Consider the following 21,652-nt stretch of genomic DNA (forward strand, 5'->3'; position numbering starts at 1 on the left):
TCAAACAGCACATACGTACATAAGCAGATTTTACAAAGTTTTTCCCTTAATACCACTCATAGGATGAGGTGAACATGTTCATTTTAGCTACTTGTGAGGTTCATAAAGCCAGGGACTATGGTTTTCTAAACTTTCTATTTCTCTGAGTACCTAACACAGTGCTCTGTGTATAGTAGATACTTAAATGTTTCCTGTAACACTCCTTTTATGGTGAGCAGCAGCCCTATTGATAAGTGTGACATCAAGGCCAGCTAGCATTATCATTCCAGATTAGAAAACAGATGCTTCAGAGATAAATAACACACCCAAAGTCTCAGAGCAAAGGAGAGAAGTCAAGACTTATGCCATGGCCTTATGGCTCCCAGTCTAAAGCTTTCTCCACCCCAGCTGACCACCCTTGGTTGTACCTCACATAGTTCAGCCCTCAAGGTGGTTCTCCCCAGGGCTTGGCCCTCTAGCTAGTCATACAGTCTAGCAGGACACTCTGTACTCCACAGGACTTGCTTTGTTCCCTTCCCTCCCCCCGCTTCTGCTCCCCTCTCCCCTAACAGCCTCCCTGGCCTCAGCCTGTTCAGATCCTCACAGGCAGAAATATTCATATCCCCAGAATCAGTAGCTTTTCCTGCCAGAGAGAGCTTTTACTGGTTGGGTTTCTTGCTCACATTCTTAGATCTGCTGCTCTGATTTCTAACTTGTAGCAGGTCTCTCCACCTGGCTGACCTAGATTATTCACCTACACTGCCCCTGTGTCCCTGTGTTCTCAGAGCAGCCCATCAATTACAGAGCCTGAAAGAGCTCTCCTGACAGCACAACTCACCAAACTGTTAGTGGCCAGTGTGAAGCATTGTACATAGAATGCCAGAACTGGAAGGGGTCCCTAGAATCATAGAACACAGAATGTCAGGGCAGGAATGGGCCTTAGAACCATAGAACACAGAATGTCAAATCTGGAAGAAGCTTTAGAATTATAAAATAAAAGACTGCTTGAACAAAAAGGGATTTTACACCCAGTAGAGGCAAAAGGGATTTTACACCCAGTAGAGGCAGTGTGGTACGTTGGAACAAAACATGGCTACAGAATCAGGAGATTTAGGTTTAAGTCTCACCTCTGATATTTACTAGCTGTGCAACTGTCGTCAAGTAGCTAACCTCTCCAGTCTTCAGGGTCCTCATCTGCAAAACAAGTATTATGCTTGACATAGCATGCAGTATTGTGGAAAGAGTACTTTAACAGCCTTAAATATGAGTTAATGTTGTCAGAGACTGTAAGAACTTTAAAGAAAACTTAAGAGATCATCAAATATCACCCTTATATGAGGAAACTCAGGCTTAGAAAGGGGGTATTGACTTACCCAAGGTAACACAGACAGCACATAAGACAAAAAAAGTAGATCTCCTGACACCACCCTGTGTTTTTTTTACTATAGAATTCTTAGGACCTTCAACCTGCTCATTTCTCTTCACCCTTCAACATGGATATAATTCTGAGAAAAAATAGATTCTGTATCCTAAAAACAAAATAAAAACAAACAAGCAAACATCAAGGCCACACAACTTCTACTATTTTATCTCTTTGTGAAGAATCTGAACCTCAGAATAAAGCTCTCCAGTATCATGGACTTCACTCTATGGGGCCAGATCATAAGATCTTAGGACTGAGGATTGAGAGCTACAAGGGACCTAGAGATCACTTTCTCAAACTGGTACTTTAACTGTTTCCTGCCTTCATACCCCAGTGAAGACAGCTCAGGACCAAGCACCCAAGAGTCCTAAAAATTGCAGGACCCGCAATAGGAGGTTAATGATTTTAGAAAATGATCCTGCCATTCCTAGAGCAAGCAACCCCAAGAGTAAACTGATATCCAAGGACAGGAAGTTAGGTCCGAAAGCCTGGGAATAGCAGCACCTCCAAGATCACTAGACCTGATTCTAGCCCAACCCCTGCCACCATCACCTGGGAGAGCAGCCCTGGTGGAGGTGTAGCTATTGCCTCTGCAGGTGCCTCTTCAGTAGCCACAGCCACCGAAGTCCCGGAAAAGAAAGTTCTTATGCCAAATCCTTGGCCATGGTCCAAATGGTTCAACATCTGAAACGGGTATAGTTTGATAAATAGAAATGACATTAAGAAGACATATTACTACTTGTTCTGCAGCTGCACCCTAAGGTTCACTGGACATGACAATATGACTTGACCCTTCCTATAGCTATTATCTTCCCTTAGTAGAACAGGAGGAGCTCCTTGAGAGTAGAGTCTGTCTTGTTTTTCTAATAATCAATCAATCAATAAGCATTTACTAGGCACCTACTTTGTGCCAGGTAGTATGTTAGATGGTAGAGATACAACTACAAGGAATAAAACCATCCCCATTTAAAAGGAGCTGAAATTTTGACATTTTCCACTTAACATTTTCATGACAACACAATGCTTTGTACAGAGTAGGCACTTAATAAATACTTTTTTCATTCATTCATTCCCAAGTAAACCAATTCTGAAAGTATAAATGCTGAAATTTGAATTCTGGACATTTCTTATTAGCTATAGGGACTATTAATAAAAAATTCTGATGCCAATAATGTTTTAAAATTCACCAGGTATTTTCCTCAAAACAACTTGTGTCAGTTCCTCATAATAGCCTCTGTCATGTTTAATCTTACGTGTTTCAGACATCAAATATTTGGAGTTTACTCACTTTCAAATCCCCAAACCATTTATTAGGGACAAAACAAAAAGAGTTTTGTATATGCAACACCCTTTCTGGGCTATTTCCCCCAACTTGTACTCATGAATTGGGTCATAGAGGGTGGTTGCTACTCTATTTCAAAGGGCACCTGCTATGGGAGCTTCTAAAATTGTAGCTCATAAGGTCTCACTGATGTGCTTCCTGTTAACAATCAGCCAGCAGCCAGAATTAACTCAAGACAATGGCATGTACTAAAATGGCATAGTAAGAATGATAGCTACTAAAATTCTTCCCATCAACCTAAGGTACCCTCTCTCATAAATACATGTAGCACCTGTATGAAAAGTAAGCACAGACTTAGCATACAATGATAGAGAAGCATACATGTGGGGAACACATTCTGTCTGCAGTCGCTCCCATCTTTGCTGCCAGAGACCATAATCCTTGAAATTGCTTCCTCCCTGGAGTCATTGCCTCTCTGTGTCTGTCTTACTGGAGAGAATTTGTCTTTGCTCTCCACTTGGACTTACTTGAATTAAATCCCAAATTCAGTTCTCTGACTCCAAATGTAATGCTATATTATACCATCACACTATCTGAAAAACTCAATTCTAGAGATTCCACCACTTATTTTCTATATTCTTTAAGCTTCATTTTCATTATCTGTAAAGTGGCGACCAATCCATGTTCTACCTCTCTCAAAGGTGATGCTTATGAAAATGTTTTATGAACTCTGAAATACTATACAAACTTTCTTGAACTCAGTAAGTGCTTAATGAATGTTTACTGAATGAATGCTTATGTAAAATATATTATTATTACTTTGCTACTTTTACACTATCTTCCATGAAATATCTCTCCAATTGCTAGTGCCCTCTCTCTTTCTCTAATTTGTATAATTTTTCTTTTTTAATCTTGTGTTTTTTTTTCCCCTGGAGGTTATCCATGAATTCTTTTAATTGGCATTTCATTTTCTATATTCAGAAGTTCTGAGGGGCGCTCTCTCTCTCTCTCTCTCTCTCTCTCTCTCTCTCTCTCTCTCTCTCTCTCTTTTAAGCAATTGGAGTGAAGTGACTTGCCCAGGGTCACACAGCTAGTAAGTGCCAACTGTTTGGTCTGAGGCTAGATTTGAACGCAAGTCCTCCTGATTTCAGGCCCGGTGCTCTGTTCACTACACCACCTAGCTTCCCCTAAGGATCTCTTTTTTATTCCCTATATTATGATATGATTTTTTGTCTTGCTGTGTTCTTCTAGGAGACCTATGATCCATAAATTGTTGGGGGGGGGTTTCACCTCCTTTCCTAAGATTAGCATGTTTTTCTTGCAAGTGAACAGATTCTTGATTGTCCTTCACCTCTGTGTTTAATATTTTCTGATGGTAAGTTGGGCCATCTTTTGTCTCAGTTCTTACCTAGCTTTAATCTTTGCACAGGTATTGATTCAGATAAATTGAGCTCTGGGAAAGACCTTCATTTAGAAAGGCCAAGGTCGCCCACCACATCCCAGACTTTTGTTTTGCCACTGGCCTTTGATAACTCTGGAGGAGACAGTGAGGCTGAGGACTTTGTGCAGATTTTCCTCACCCAAATCGATTTCGTTCAAAAGTCAAGACCTTGCCTATGTGATGTTGTTGGTCCTCTTCGAGAAAGAACAACACCAAGAAGAGCATGGGGTGGCAGTCTAAAAGAGAAATTAAAAAAGTAAGGCTGAGCTATGGCAGAGAAAGAAGAGAACTGAGGAGAGTCATTGGCCTCTATAGGCATCTCAGAGCAGAAGACATATACTGAAGCTATCAGTTGTACCCACCTTTTCAATGACAGAAATTTAAAAAAAAAAGTCTGCTCTTCATCCAATTTCTCCTCCCAATGCCTATTCATTAAAAAGGCACTATAACATGTTCCAGTAGTTCCTTTGCCCCAATCTGAAATTTTACCTCAATCAAAAAGAAGCCAGGGATTAGAATTAGATATAAAATCAAATTAGGGCATAGAGTCAAACCTTTTCCTAGATGTTAGGAATTTTCCCAAATAGGAAATCTGAGCTATTAAAATTACACTTCTTACTTTTCACTTAATATGCCAAGGAGAGGGCCATGTGGACCAGAAGGGCCATGACATTGACCCTAGGTCAAAAAAAGAACTAATTGTTATAACATGATTTGGCTAATTAAATACCTACAGACAAAAGAGGTAGGTAGCAAAGAACAATATTGGCTGGTCAACTGTACCTCTGTGGTGAAACTCATCACCACCAGTATACAATAATCTAGTAGTAACAGTTGACACAATGGGGCAGCCAGGTGGTGCAGTGGATAGAGCACCGGCGCTGGAGTCAGGAGGACCTGAGTTCAAATTTGGCCTCAGACCAAAACACTTCACACTTACTAGCTGTGTGACCTTGGGCAAGTCACTTAAGCCCAATTGCCTAAAAGCAAAAAAAAAAAACAACAAACAATTGACACAATGATAGAAAAGTATATGTCACCATGAATGCTTTTAAAAGTGACTTACAAGTAATTTAACATGACTATATATAAGAAGAAATCACAAAAGCAATAGCATATTATCTCAAAAATACTAACTATGGCATGGAATCAAAGCTATAGTTCGAGGAAAATTCATAGTCCTTAGTTCCTATATTAAGAAAAAGAGTACAGAATTTAGTCTGCATTTAAAAAAGTTCAGAAAAGAAACAAAAATGTTATGAACTAATAAGAAACATCAGAAGAGAAATAATCAAGAGCATAGCAGAGGATGATATAATTGATAATAATGAAGCAATTGAATTGATAAATTCAAGAGTTGTTTTTGAAAAGACTAAGAATTTGGCAAGCAATTAGCTAATCCAAAGATAAGCAAGGCCAGACCAACAAAATGAGATGTGAGAAAGGATAAATACCACAAGTGCAAAAGAAGTCAAGAAACTCATCAAACGTTGCCTAGAATGGTAATCTAACTAGAATTACAAATCCAGAGGTGAAATGGACACCAGAGGTTATCTAGTCCAATACTTTCATTTAAAACAATGAGGAAACTGAAGCCGAGGGAAATTAATTAGCTCCTACAATGTTACACAGGCAGTAAGTATCAGAACCCAGTTCCTTTGAATCCAGAGACTGTTCTAGTTCTATGTTAATAAATTTGAGTATCAAGCAATTAGTAAGCATTTATTAATTACCTGCTAAGTTCAAGACATTATGGTAAGTGCTGGAGATACAAAGATGAAAGCAGAAGTTACTGCCACCCAAGGAGCTTACATTACAATGGAGGAGGAGGAGGACATGTACACATATGGATGTATGGGGAAAGAAGAAGAGGAAGAGGAAGAAGAAGAAGAAGAGGAAGAAGAAGAAGAAGAAGAAGAAGAAGAAGAAGAAGAAGAAGAAGAAGAAGAAGAAGAAGAAGAAGAAGAAGAGAAGAAGAGGAGGAGGAGGAGGAGGAGGAGCAGGAGAAGGAGGAGAAGGAGGAGGAGGAGGAGAAGGAGAAGAAGAGAAGGAGGAGATATGGAGGAAGGGAGGAAGGCAGAGAGAGAGAGAATATATAAAATACAAAGTGAATACAAGTTCAAAAAATAATTTGTGCAGAAAGGAGGTGCTTCAACTGAGTCTTGAATGAAACTGGAGATTCCAAGAAGAGGTAAGGAGAAATTGCATTCCAGTGTGGGGGACAACAGACACAGAGAAGATAAGAGATGTAGTTAGATCTAACCATCAAAATTAGACGTGAGAAAGGATAAATACTGTAAGTCAGGGGTGGAGAACCTGTGGCCTCAAGGCCACATGAGGCCCTCTAAGTCCTCAAGTGAGGTCCTTTGACTGAATTCACACTTCACAGAACAAATCCCCTTACTAAAAGGATTTCTTCTGTGAAGCTTGGACTCAGTCAAAAGGCCACACCCAAGGACCTGGAAAGCCACAAGTGGCCTTGAAGCTGCAGGTTCTCTACTATAAGGGCTGAATAAAACAAGAAAATTATCATATATTACCTAAAATTAAGCAAGTGGACCACTATGACTGAATCACAAAATCTGTAGAGGAGTATAACGTGAAAAAAATGAAAAATTGAGTAGGTTAGAGGTAATTAGGTTATAAAGATCATTAAATGTCAAATACAGGAATTTATGTTTGATCCTTCAGGCAATTGGGAACCACTATAATTTATTTAATAGATAATGACATGGTCAGACTTACACTTTAGGAAAATCACTTTGACACTTGTATGGAGAATGCATTGGGTTTGGACAAGGCTTGAGGCAAGGAGCACAAATAGAAAGTTATTGTAATAATTTTTGCATGATTTGATTAGGTCCTGAACTAAGGTGATGTCTGTATTAGTAGTGAGAAAAGGACATAGACAAAAATCATTGTAGAGAGTAAGAAATGCTAAGATTTAACAACTGATTAGATATATGGAGTCAGTGAGAACATGGAGCTGAAAATGACACAGAGATTTGAGGCATGCTGATTGGAAATATAATGGTGTTCCTGACAGTAAAAAAAAAAGAAGTTTGGAGATAATTAATAACTTTAGTAAAACAACAGAATATAAGATAAAATATCCCCTCCCTCCAAAAAAAATCTCAATTTCTACCACCAAGAATCCACCACCAAGAATCAGAGGAAACTGATAGAAAGAGAAATACCCTTCACAATAATAACAAAATGTGCCAGGTATTTGACCTACACAAAGACAACTTTATACTAATGCTGACAAAATCAAGGAAGAAGTGGGGAAAAAAAATGGAGAGATTCCCTTGGCTCATGGTTAAGTCAAAAAAGTAAAATGTTATACTTTCCAAATTAGATTTAGTGAAATGTAAACTGAAATGTTAACACTTTATTTCCTAGAATTATATTGTCATTTGGAAAAATAGAAAACTAAGGCTATCAAACAACATGGAAAAAAAACAAACAAACCTGGCAAAGGGACATCACCAGCAGATCCCAAAATGCACTATAAAGCAATAATTACATATAAAAAAAACTACCCGGTAGAGGTAACAAAATGTAATTTTGTCGATGAAATAGAAGATAAATTACAGAAATAGAAACCCACTATATAAAAGATGAGAAAGCTGGATGAATCTACACTTAAAGCCACTAGGGAACAGAATCATTATTCAATGAAAGAAAATTGATCAGAAAAAAAAGTATAGCTGGTGCCCCCCAACATGGTTTCAGATCCAATAACTATGCCACTTGCCATAATAATTTCTACTTGGATCAGAAGGCAAACTTTTAGAATCATTAGGAAATTAAAGAAAAAGGAGCAACGTGTTTATTTCTGCTATGGAGAGGAATGACCTACCTTCTTTTTGGAAAATCAAATGTGGTCCTTGGATCCCTTGATATTTTCCAGGTTCAAATGTTTCATAAATTATTCAAACCATGGCCAAGTTATTCATTATTTTTACTTAAATATTCATTAGAGATAATGTTCTTTAGTGTTTTTCTCTACTCTGTCTATCCCTATTTTAAGTACAAGACCTAGACACATATACGTAAGACTTCTTTCTCTATTTTTGCAAACAATTTACAATTAATTATTCTTTGAATATTTAATAAAATTCATTTGTTAATACATCTGGTTCTGTTTCCCCTCTTTTGGAGTTAATTTATAGCCTTTTAAATATATTTTGAAGACATTATCTTTATTTTTATATTCATCCATTTTATTTAAATTATCAGTTTTGTTGTCATATTCTTGGATGACATAGTTTCAAATAATTTGCATTATTTGTTTCACATTTATTGTCAATTTTCCTTTCTCATTTTAAATGTTATCAATTTTGTTTTCCTCTCTCTTTAAGAAACTCACATTAAAAAATGGTATATCTTGGGACACTAAAGCACTGTTGGTAGTGTTGTGAACTGATCCAACCATTCTGGAGACCAAATTTGGAGCTATGCCCAAAGGGCAATCACACTGTGTATACCCTTTGATTCAGCTATACCATTGCTAGGTCTATATCCCAAAGAGATTAAAGAAAAAGGGGGTGGGGGAGAGGACCTACTTGTACAAAAACATTTATAGCAGCTCTTTTTATGGTGGCAAAGAAAAAATCAAGAGAATATTCATCAACTGGGGAATGGCTGACCAAATTGTGGTATTTGATTGTGATGAAATATTATTGTGTTATAAGAAATGACGAGCAGTATGATTTCAGAAAAACCTGGAAAGACTTACATGAACATTGATGCAAAGTAAAGTGATCAGAATCAGGAGAACTTTGTACACAGTAACAGTAATATTGTACGAGGAAGAACTGGGAATAACTTAGCTATTCTCAGCAATATGATAATCCAAGACAATTCCAAAGGGTTTATGATGTAATATGCTACCCACCCCCAGAGAAAGAACTGATATTGTCCAATTACAGATTGAAACATACTATTTTCTTTCTTTTCTTTCCTTCCTTCCTTCCTTCCTTCCTTCCTTCCTTCCTTCCTTCCTTCCTTCCTTCCTTCCTTCCTTCCTTCCTTCCTTCAACAAAATGACTAATATGGAAATGTTTTACATGACTGCACATGTATAACCTATATCAGATTGCTTACCGTCCCAAGGAGGAGGGAGTAGAGGGAGAGAGGAATAGAATTTGGAACTCAAAACTTAAAACAGGCCAGCTCAGTATCCCCAATACCATACTAAAATATAATAATGGTTTTTTTTAAATGGCATAAAACATGAGTGATTATTCCTCATAAGGTCAGAGATCTGGAGCTGGTAGGGACCTTGAAGGTCATTGGCTCTGGAAGCCCTATGGCTTGCTCAAAGTCCTGTAGCTAATGAGTAGCAGAGGCCCTGTGACTCCAGACTTAGCACCCTTTCCACTTCCCCACAGAAGCACAGTTCTTCAAAAGCACAGTCTTCTCTTTCAGATTTGACTTCTGATGGTTTATTGGGGTCTGGAGGTGATTCTTGAAGTTGGTATACTCATGCACAAACCCAAATAGGCATTACCAAGAGAGAGAAGTGGAGAGTAAGGTTAGTGTTGGACTGCCCACTGGGCTACCTCAGGGCAGAGAAGCTCATCGCCAGAGAGAGGGCCACTGGTTGACTAATTTCTTTGATCATAGTAAACCATGAAAGCATCTCTTAAGACATCACTATGTGTCAAAGGAGAGAGGGTATTCACTGGAGAAATCTTGGATTCTTGAATAACAACTCTAACAACAACTCCCATCTCTATGCTGTTTTAGAATCTCCAAGTGCTTTTCTGCCAACACCACCTTCGAGGCAGGGAATTTAAGTATCATTATTTTCGTTTACAAATAAAGCATTTCATTTGACCATAAATGGGAAAGTCAGACTTGAACTATGGTCTTCTGATTCCAAAATCCAGTGTTAGATTCACATCTCACCACAACCCCATACTGATGTACTTACTGTTCTTTGAGGGATATTCTGAATGTGTGTGGGCAGATGATACTTCTTCACTTTTTTCAGATGACAGTCCTTCATCCTGGTGGCTGCCAGGGCAGAACCAATTACAGGAGCCTGGGGTTCCTATATCTCTGGTGTTTTTTATAGTACTTCAGGTATTCACTTTTTTGTTGTTGTTCAGTCCTTTCAGCTGTGTCTGACTCTTCATAGGTCATTTAGGGTTTTCTTGACAAATATACTGGAGTGGTTTGCCATTTTTTTCTCCAGTTCATTTTATAGATGAGGAAACTGAGGCAAATAGATTTAAGTGACTTGCCCAAGGTCACACAGCTAGTAAGTTATGTGAGGTCAGATTTGAACTCAGGAAGTTGAGTCTTCCTGACTCCAGCCCTGGCATCCTATCCACCAGGCTACCTCTCTGCCCCAAGTATTCATTTTCCTACTCACGACATGCTGGGCCTTGTGACCTACAAGGTAGAAGATGCAAGGCAACAAGCATTTATTAAGCACTTACTATGTGCCAGGCTTTGTGCTAAGTAATCTAGATACAAATACAAGCAAAAAGAAAGATAGTCTCTGTCCTTAAGAAGCATACATTCTAATGGGGGCAGGCAATACACTAAGAGAGATGAAAAAAATGGGTGTGGGGAGAAGAGAGGGAAAGGCACACTTTTGGAGGTCTTGGTGGCAGAGTTCAGAAAGTCAGAAGCAGAGTTAGAAGAGAAATAAAGAAAGGTTGGCTTGTGACCCTAAAGTGGAGACTGTAGGGGATATTTGCCAAAGGAAGGAGGGGTCCAGTATGGTGGAAGGATATTCCAGGGTGAGAGGGCCCCAAGTACTAAGGAAGTTCCACAGAGAAGTCCCTGCCTTCAAATATTGGGAGATTCAGTGGCATACAGTGGTAAGATGATATATCTGGAAGCAGAGGATCTGGGTTCAAACCAAGCCTCTGATGCTCACTACATGTTAGATATCACTTTAGGTACATCACAATCTCCTTGGGCTCATGTACTTATTTGTAAAATGAGAAAACTGGATTAGTTAGACACTGAGATCCCTTTTAGCTCAAAATCTAAAGTGCTATGACTAGTTATGTTTGGCTAGAGAGAGTCATAAGCCTTACAAAGCACTTACAAAGGCCAGAACAAGGAGTTATATAAAACTAAATAGTATGTCCCATGTCTTTGTTTTGTTCCATGGGACACTTCTGGTAACAATCTAGGAATCAGGGAAGATATAACACCTCATTTATTTTGCTTGCTAGCTCAGTGAAAATTAGTGCAGGAAACAGGGAGATGAAGTCAAGATCAGTGTGATGACATTATAATAAAAATAGCTAGCATTTATATACCACTTAAGATGTGCAAACAACTGAATATCTATTTTATCACTAAATCATCACAGCAACTCTGTGAGGTAGATACTATCATCCTTATTCAACAGATGAGGAAACTGAGGCTAAGAGAAGTTGATTTGCTCAAGGTTACCCAGCTAGTTAATGTCTGAGGCTGAATTTGAATCCAAGTCTTCATGACTTTAAGTGCATCACCTATCCCCACTATTTCTTCTAGCTTCCTTATGACCAGGTTTATAATCACTGAGTCCTTTGGTGCCAAAGACCTCTGGCATCTTATAACTTAGACCAATGCTTAAAACTTCCCTGGGGACACACACAGCTCAGGGGAATACAAGTGTAGATACCCAGGCAGCGCTACCTAGGTACCTGGACTTCCAATAGTTGAAATACTGTACTATAAAAAAGGTCTCATCTGGCTCTCTTGCCCTCCTCTTTTCAACCCAATTAGTTCTGTACTCAGAGTGGATAGGGCCAGTTTAGGAAACAGTATCCCAGAAGCCTGGGCTTTCTCTGATTTTATAAGCTGTCATCAGATGACGTCAAAGCAGTAGAGAAGTTGGTGCCCTTGTTAGAACCATAGGCTGCAGCTGCAGTCTATCTATTCCCACAACTCAACTCTCTTGCCTTCCTGTTCAGAGGGTCATGATGCACAGAGACCTTGGAAGGGAAGCCCATGTGACTGACCCCTGCCTGCCATGTTGGAGAGCTCTGCTTATAAAGATGCACTTACAAGTAGGTAGTGATCTCCTCCAGATATCTACTTCTCTGAATTTATCAAGCTATTGACATTTTTTCTATAGGTCCATTCCAATTCCTGGTATACAGTGGCATTTTTTTTTTCTGTCATGGGAATTGTTTTATTTCTTTAAGCAAGCAATACATGTGGAGCCAAGTGGAGCATGGCCTGCCTTTACATTTAATCTTTCCCAGATTTAAGCCAAATCTGTCTCCCCTGCTTAGAGGTAACTGAGGGACTTTTCACCATAAAAGTTCCCAGCTGCCCACTTACTGTTTGACATCTTAAAACCCCCAGAGGGCTTGTTTGCCAGAGGCAGCTCAGTGGGTTTGAACAGCTTCACTCTTTTGTTTTTCTCCTTTTTAAAAAGACATTTTAATTCTTCCCAAAGGAAAAAAAAATACTAACTCAGAATGTCTGTCTGAATCACTTTCCTTTTTGGCAAAGGGATGTGCGAGTTCTGTAGTTTTACAATGTCACCTTTAAGTAATACAAGGCATAGTGATCATGAAATCAAAGTCATTACCCAATTCCCTGGTGAGGGCATCCTTCAGCACCAATGTGCCCCCAAATTATCTTCACTTAATGCAATCTAGGCAAAGAAGAATTTCATTAAACAACTATCAACTCTGCTAATTTCCTGTTATGTTGCAAAGATATTTCTCTTGAAAAGGGACATACTCAGTGTGTCCAGACAACTGGATTACTGATTGTATCTGGGATGGGCCAACCTGGAGGTGGTAAATTGGTTGAATGGGATTCCAGAAGAATGATGACTGGATCTCAGGAGACTTGGATTCTACTCTTAGTGCTGCCATTAACTCAATCTGTGCCTTTTGACAAATCAACCCAATAGCACTTAATGAATGCTCACTAGTTGACTGGTAAACTAATAAATTTGCTAATTGATTAGTAAATACTTATTAAAGCACATACTCTGTGACAGGCACCAAGTTAAGCTCTGGGGATACAAATATGAAAAAGAAAGACAGTCCCTGACCTCAAGAAGCTTACAGTCTAATGGGGGAAGATAACACATAAAAAGAAGGTGAAAAGTGGAGGAGAGGGGAAGAAAGTACCTAGACTGGGGTTATGAGGGAGAAGTCCAAGACTGCTGGGGAGTAGAAATTAGTGATTCATTGAGTATCCAGGACTCCACAATTGATCCCTGAGATGCTGATACAGTGGGGTCAAGAAACTTCTGTCCCACCAGCAAGCCCTGAGAGAAAATGCACTCATTCTGTTGCCATTCGCAGGGCTTTCTGTGGTCCTCAGGATTCCATGTAAAGCTTAGCACAGAGTGGCATCACAGTTTAATGGCAAACATTTTCTATTTCTGGGTTCAAAGTCTTTTGCCGTTGGTCTAACCTAATGTTCCGCCTCCTACACACATTGGCTTTTTGATTCTGGGCAAATCCCAATTTCCTGGTGCTCTGTCTAGGCAGTGTTATGACTATAAATTGCAGAAAAGGTGCTGACTTGAATTGGTAGAAGGAGTTTCCAGGACAGGGAGGTGGCGAAGTGAATACAGCACCAGCCCTGGAGTCAGGAGGACCTGAGTTTAAATCCAGCCTCAGACACATAAACATTAGCTGTGTGACTCTGGCCAATTCACTAAACCCCAATTGCCTCACAAAAAAAAAAAAAAAGAAGAATTTCCTAACCTGGTTGTCCTATATATCAATGAAATTACTACTGCTCAAGTCCCTATCCCATCTCAACTTAAGGAAAAGCACTTCACTCAGGGCTGAACTTCAGTACTTTGGGGATGCGGATAGGGATAAACATACTTATCATTCCCACTCTTTCTTTGATCTTCTGCCCTTCCCTGCTTGCAGTCTTTGCTGTCTATAAACATTCCAAGTTCTTTCAAATCATAAAACAAACACAACTTTCATTGGGCCCCATCATCCACTCAAGCATATCATCCTATCTCTGATTTCCTTTCACAGCTAAACTCTCAGAAAAAGAGTACAGCTGTCTGTACTGGTTGCCTCTACTTCCTCTTTTCCTACTCACTCCTCAAACCTTGGCAATCTGGCTTCTGATCTTAGTGAAATAGTTGACCTTGGAAGTAATATTACCAGACAGTGCCTTAGGGAGTTTGTTATGGCAGCAGAAGACTATACTTTAGGATGGATTAGACAGGGCAGAAATTGGGGTCAAGGAGGGCAATTTAGAGGCTACGACAAAAGTCCAAGCAAAAAATGATGAGGACCTCAACTCAAGTAATGATTCTGTGGTTGAACAGATGGTAGTTATATAAGAGATGATATAGAGATAGAATTGACAAAACCTGGCAAATTTGGTTGTGAGGAGGGGTAAGAGAGAAGATGAGTTAAGGATAACTTTAAGGTTGCAAACTTGCATGATTGGAAAGATGATGGTGCCTTCAACAGAAATAAGGATTTTTGGAAGAGCTCAAAAAAGGGGGAAGGCTTGGGAGGGGAGATGATATTTGAACGTACAGAATAAATTACACTATCTCTGTGCCCTTATATTTTATTTGTAAAGTAGGGATGATAATGCTTGTAATACCTACTTTACATGGTTGTTATGATTTAAGAGCTTTGCTTCAGTCAAAAAATCTACATCTTTAGGGACTCGTATGTGTAAAAATGGGTCATTATTTGGGAGACCAAACATTAGAGTGCCAGGGCAGGACTATGCCCAAAAGGAAGACAAATCATTTGTAGGCATCTTAAATCTAGTCAGGGCTTAAAGCCAATGGAGAGAAAACAGACAGAAACAGTTTCTCACCTTGGGATAGGGCCAGGGATGGATGCTCTGGGTTTTGGGGCAGGTCCTCACAGGATGCAAGCTATATTGCTTATAGGGCCTATAAGCAGTGGGATTTGTGAATTGTTTGGATGTAGGATGGAGAGGAAGGAGGTTTGGAGCCTGAGGCCCTGCAGTAGGTGATGGCCCATATAGGGAGAAGTATCTCTAAAGAGCTATGGGACTGATATGGGGGCTGTTCAGTGACAACTCCTCTGGTTTTCCATCCCTTATCCCCCTAATTTCTTGCTTTTGGAGAAACAGTCTGGCTGACAGCCTGATTTACTGGCAAACAAAAAAGAACAAGGTGTAGCTCTTAACTTTGTTGCCTTTGAAACCTTGTTGGGCAGAGAATGGACATTCCTACAAATTGAGAGGCTAGATAGGGAATCACTTTTTCTTTTTTGGAATACTAAATGGTGATGCCAATATTTTACATTTCTGAAAATGACTTTTCCTTCCTTCCTTCCTTCCTTCCTTCCTTCCTTCCTTCCTTCCTTCCTTCCTTCCTTCCTTCCTTCCTTCCTTCCTCCTTCCAGGTGTGATAACAACCAGCACTCTACTAGTGAGGAAGAAAGCTAGCATCTCTGGATATAGGTATCTAGGCAAAGTCCTAGTCACCACATGCTATTTCTAGCTCTACCCAAAATAGGCAAGGTCCTTGGCCAAGGTCACACACTGAGACAGTGAAAGAATTGGGAGAATACAGACCTCTTGTTTCCTATTATAGTGTTGTTATCATTGGACTTAAGTATCCCTGAATAAAGACCAGTCAGAGATACTTCTGAGGAGCTGAAAATGGTTCTTCTTAGAGATTGTTTCATTCTAAGTTTCCCTAGCTCCATGTCTTGGCCAATAAAATGACCTTACATGCAAGGTTCCTTGTGAAATGAAACAGAGACTTACCTCCTGGCAGATCGTGTCTTACAGCTGTGGCTCTTTCACTCTTCTCCAGTGTTAATTTCCTCAGGGCTGGAATGCAGATGTTGGACATCCCTGAGAAAGCCCCTCACACCATGTAGTTATCTAGAATAGCTGCCAAACCTGGGGATGGGGGGAAGTAAGAAGGGAGAGAGAGAGAGAGAGAGAGAGAGAGAGAGAGAGAGAGAGAGAGAGAGAGAGAGAGAGAGGATTGAAGAAAAGAAGGAGGGAGGGAGAGACAGAGACACAAATACAGACAGAAACAGAGATAGAAAGGAAGGGAGACATACATACGCACACACATGGGTAGTGGTAATAACTTAGGTCACTTCAGCTAGTGATTTTCCCATCAGCCCTAGTCCTTGACTGAAAGCAAACGGCCTAGCTGAGAGAATTCTTACAACATTTAACCCAGGGAACTCTCACAAGTAAGAAATACTTGAATTCCATGTGATGTACTTCTCTGTCTTCAGTGTTTGAAAATTCTTTCCTTTTATTAACCTGTTGTAAAAGTCTGAGTTAGTTTTTGCTCATTTATTCATTGTCACTAGTATTTTTGGCACACTGCTGGAAAGCAGAGACTCTTAGGTAAATACTCTGCACATGAGTGTCTGTATGGACAATGGAGAGCCAAGAAAAGAGCTGGATCAGTGATTTCATTATTGTAAAAAACTCCCAGGTCAGCACCTTCTCTGCAACTTAGATGGTTGCCTAGGGCTCTGACTTTTCCAGGTCACTCAAACAGTATGTTTCAGCGGTAAGACTTGAGCCCAGGTCTTCCTGGCTCTGAGGCCAGCCCTCTAGCCACTCTGTCATAGTTACTTCTCTGGATAACAATAAGGAATAATAATAATACTATAGATAACTGAAAAGAAATTAGTGATTACCTACATACATATCTATTTTATGATCTCAGAACCATTTTTACTTGTTTACCTAAACTGTATATATGTATATATACATATATATGCATATACATACATATATTTATGTATGTATATATGTATGTATATGAAAAATGAGAAGAGAAGAAGAACAAGAAGGAGAAAGAAAGAAAGAAAGAAAGAAAGAAAGAAAGAAAGAAAGAAAGAAAGGAAGGAAGGAAGGAAGGAAGGAAGGAAGGAAGGAAGGAAGGAAGGAAGAAAGGAAGAAAGGAAGGAAGGAAGGAAGGAAGAAAGGTCTACTTTGATAGATCCGTGATCTTTTAGATGTGAATACTCTCTTCCCTGACATAGGTCATAATCCATCCACAGTTTATCATCTGGTGTGATTCTTGTCCATTTCCTTCCATAAATCTCCCAGAGAGGATGTATATAATAACATTTAGGAGACCTTGCTGTGTTCTGGGGTCCATTTTTTTTTAATCTGTTGTAGCTAACAGTGTAACACCTGCATTGTCCTCCTGTCATTCTTTACTCTTGCTATGTAACTAATAAAAATCCTCTTCTAGAACATTACTTTGATATCTTTCATTCTACTTCTTTCAAGCAAGTCATCACTGGCAATGAGCTGTGGTTACTAATGCCAGTCATGGAACTCTTCATTGCTGTTTAACTCTTCTGTAATTCTTGTTCTTTGAATATTATGATTTTCCCTGATGCTCGTTCATATACTGTTGCAGAGAGAACGTAAGAGTTGAAAAGATGGGGTTTTGTGTCAAGGAGCAGACTGGAATATTAAAAGCTCTGCACAACATCCCAAAAGCAAGGATACATTCTTCCTTCTGGTAAATTTTGGCTCCAGATCACCGTCCATCTGAAGTAGCTAAGATAAGTGCATTTATGGACTAACAAACTCAAAAAGCTTTTATGATTTGATAGAACTTGTCAGGGCTTGGGTTTTAATGGCATCCCTTGAAGAGTCACCCCCACATCATGAGTAGTAGTAATATTAAAAATGATGAGCAAGGGATAGCAGGGCACAGGGGATAAAATGTTAATTTGGAGTCAAGAAGACATGGGCTCAAATCCCATCTCCAATACTACTCAACTATGAGATGTGGGGCAAGTCACTTAACCACTCAGTGTCTCAGTTTCCTCCTCTGGAAAGTGGAGATAATAACATTAGGATCCACTTTAAAGAACTGTCATATGACTCAGATGGATTAACAAATATAAACAGCTTTTCAAATCTCAATGTGCCATAAACATCAGTTATTATGCATTGAAATAATGATAATCATAATGAAAATATTTGATAACACATAGCAATTTCTGATTTACAAAGTTTTCAGAGAATCATTAATTTACTCCTGGAAGACACCTTAGAAAGTCATCTAACTTGATCCTTCATTTTGCAAATGAGAAAACTGAGACCAATTCCTAAGTGATTTGCCTAAATTCACAGAGACAGTGAAAGAGCAAAAGGATTCAAACCTAGGTCATCTGACTCCAAATCTTGTGCCTTTTCTGTATCTTTTCTCATTTGTTCCTCAAAATAACCCCAGGAGAAAAGCAATGTAAATGTTTTTGTCTTCATTTTACAGATTAAGGGAATAAGGTTAAGAGATTTACCCCAGTATTACCTGGCTAATAAATGGTTGAAAATCCCAGTTTTCTCACATTAAGTCCAATACTCTTTACACGACTGCAGGGAATTTGACCTGAGTCAGTCAGGTTGTTAGGGAGGGCAGTCACTACTGAGAAATTGTAATGGACAAGAACAATGAGTCTCCCAGAGAGTCAGAGAGCATGGCTCTTCAGCTATCCCTGTCTCTATTCTCAAAGAAAGACACTCAGGGAAGAAGTCAGTACTCTCAAACTAAATTATTATGTTGTTCTTGTTCAGTAGTTTCAGTAGCATCAGATTTTTTTGTGACCCTATTTGAGATAGTTCTTTGGCAAAGATACTGGAGTGGTTTGCCATTTCCTTTTCCAGTTCATTTTACATATGAGGAAACTGAGGCAAACAGGGTTAAGTAACTTGCCCAGGGTCACACAGCTAATAAGTGTCTGAGGCTGGATTTGAACTCAGGTCTTCCTGACTACGCACTCACTCCACTCCACTACCTTCATATAAAATAGCCTACCTGATTTGTCTATCTGGATTACTGAGGCTTTCCTCTGAATTCTAAGAGAACGTGAGGTTCTTAGAATAATATAGACAGATTCAAAGGGGCCTAAACAGAACCAGACAAACAATATACAAAGTCATTACGGTAATGAAAACTGAAAAAAAAAAACAAGCTCAGAACAATCAAAATTGAAGGCAGCAACTATGGAATGACAAAGATTGGCCTTAGATAAAAGATATAACATGGTGCCTTCCCCTCCAAATATGTATGTGTGTGTGCTGAGCTATTAAGAAATGTAGGTGGTATGAAAACAAAGTTGTTAATAAAATTATATTTTAAAAGAATATAAACTCCATGAAGGCAGGAATTATTTTATTTTTGTTTTTGTGCTCATTTCACCTAACACAGTGTCTGGTACATATTAGGTACATAACACATATTTATTGAATTAAATTGAAATGACCTCTAAGGCTCAAATGTCCTAACCTTGTTTTCATCTCTGGATTCCAGGCCTCATGCTCCTTACATACTTTTTACAAATTCTTAGTGCTGCTCCTTTTTATACCTCCCACTTCTCTATTTGAAGAAGATATTTATGAGCAAAGAAGAGATCTGATGACTTACAGACACTCATACAGTCTGTAATGCTCTTATTTCTTACTCCTGAACCAACTATTCAAGCATAGATAGGGATAGAGCTTGATTTCACTGGCAAAGGAAACTCCCAGATTAAGAATTCCCTCTGCCAGCACAGGTTGACATCTTCTCTGAAATTAGTCTCCTAGAGGTGTCTAGAGCACAGGTGTCAAAGACATAGTCCATTGTCCACAAAACTCCCAGGTGGGGAGATTAAAATGTAACTGGGAAATATTTAATAAAATAAATAAAAATACAATAGATCATAGATAACATTAATGTGCGATTTTCTAAAGCCAACAGTGGAGCCTATAGGGATCCTCCTGTGTGACTTAGTGGCCTTGTTTATATTTGAGTTTGACACCACTGGTCTACAGTGAGGTTAAACGATTTGCCCAGGGTCACATTAGCCAGTATATGGTAGGAGTGAGACTTGAACCCAGATCTCCCAGTTCTCTTTCTACTATGTCACTATAACTCTCTTGTGCCTCTCATTATCTCTCATGGATTTATTTGACATCTCTATGCTAATGATGCTAAAATCTACCTGTCCTAAATTTATAAGAACACAAGCCATTCCCCGATTGATAAATGGTCAAAGGATATGAACAGACAATTCTCAGATGAAGAAATTAAAGCCATCTTTAGTCATATGAAAAAATGCTGTAAATCATTATTGATTAGAGAAATGCAAATCAAAACAACTCTGAGGGACCACATCACACCTATCAGATTGGCCAACGTGACAAAACAGGAAAATGATAAATATTGGAGAGGATGTGGGAAAATTGGAACACTAATACATTGTTGGTGGAGTTGTGAAATGATCCAACCATTTGGGAGAACAATTTGGAACTATGCCTAAAGGGCTACAAAAATGTGCAGCCCCTTTGATCCAGCAATAGCACTTCTAGGGCTATATCCCAAAGAGATCAAACAAATGGGAAAAGGACCCACATGTACAAAAATATTCATAGCAGCTCTTTTTGTGGTGGCCAAGAATTGGAAATTGAGAGGATGCCCATCAATTGGGGAATGGCTGAGCAAGTTGTGGTATATGAGTGTAATGGAATACTATTGTGCTATAAGAAATGATGAACAGGCTGACTTCAGAAAAACCTGGGAAGACTTATATGGTCTGAGGCTGAGTGAAGTGAGCAGAACCAAGAGGATTTTGTACACAATAACAGCCACGTTACGCGATGACTAATATTGTTAAACTGAACCCTTCTCAGCATTACGAGGATCTAAGACATCTCCAGAGGCCTCGGGATGGAAAATGCTGTCCACATCCAAAGAAAGAACTATGGAAGTCAAATCACTATCACTTATTATTACCTTCTGTTGAGTTTTGTTTCATCTTTCTGATGGTTCCTCCTATGGGTTTTAATTTTTACTTACAACTTCACTAATGTGAAAATATGTTTAATAGGAATGTAAATGTAAAGCCTATATTAGATTGTGTGCCATCTTGGAGAGGGTGGGGGGGGAGGAAAGGAGAGAAAAATTTTCAACTCAAAAGCATGTGGAAGTGATTGTTGATAAATCAATAAATTAATAAAATTGGGGAAAAAACATATGTGTTAAAGTCTCCTAGCATAAGAGCAGAAGTTGGGGAGGATAGAAAGACTGTGAAGCAGATGCAAACTGACAGAGGAAGGAAAGAGTATGCCCTGGAGGTCACAACAGCTGCCAGGATTTCGATTGGGTGGAAGATGTGATCTCCATCAATAAAAAGAGCATCCACACCAATGAAAATATGGATTCTTAAAGTACTTAAATATTTAAAACTAGTACATATGACCTATTTAAGATCGCTAAACATGTAAATTACTATAGTAAGCTAATTAGAAAGCAGCCAGTGGGGCTTAGTAGAAGGAACATTAGATTGGAAAATTTTAAAACCCAGTTCTGAATTCAAAATCCAACACTTAACCAGCTATAAGCAATTTACAATCTCTCCTCCTAATCTATAAAATAGAGATAATGATTCTTGTACTAATTCACAGGCTGTGAATTGAAATTGAAAACCAATATAATTATTCAATAAAACTGGATCATATAATAAAAATAAATAAATAAATAAAATCTACCTGTCCTGCCCCAACCTCACTACTGACCTCCAATTTCACATCTCATCCAGTAGAC

This window comes from Phascolarctos cinereus, unplaced genomic scaffold (genome assembly GCF_003287225.1).
Source record: "Phascolarctos cinereus isolate Bilbo 61053 unplaced genomic scaffold, phaCin_HiC Scaffold_2;HRSCAF=192, whole genome shotgun sequence".
NCBI classification, from domain to species: Eukaryota; Metazoa; Chordata; class Mammalia; order Diprotodontia; family Phascolarctidae; genus Phascolarctos; species Phascolarctos cinereus.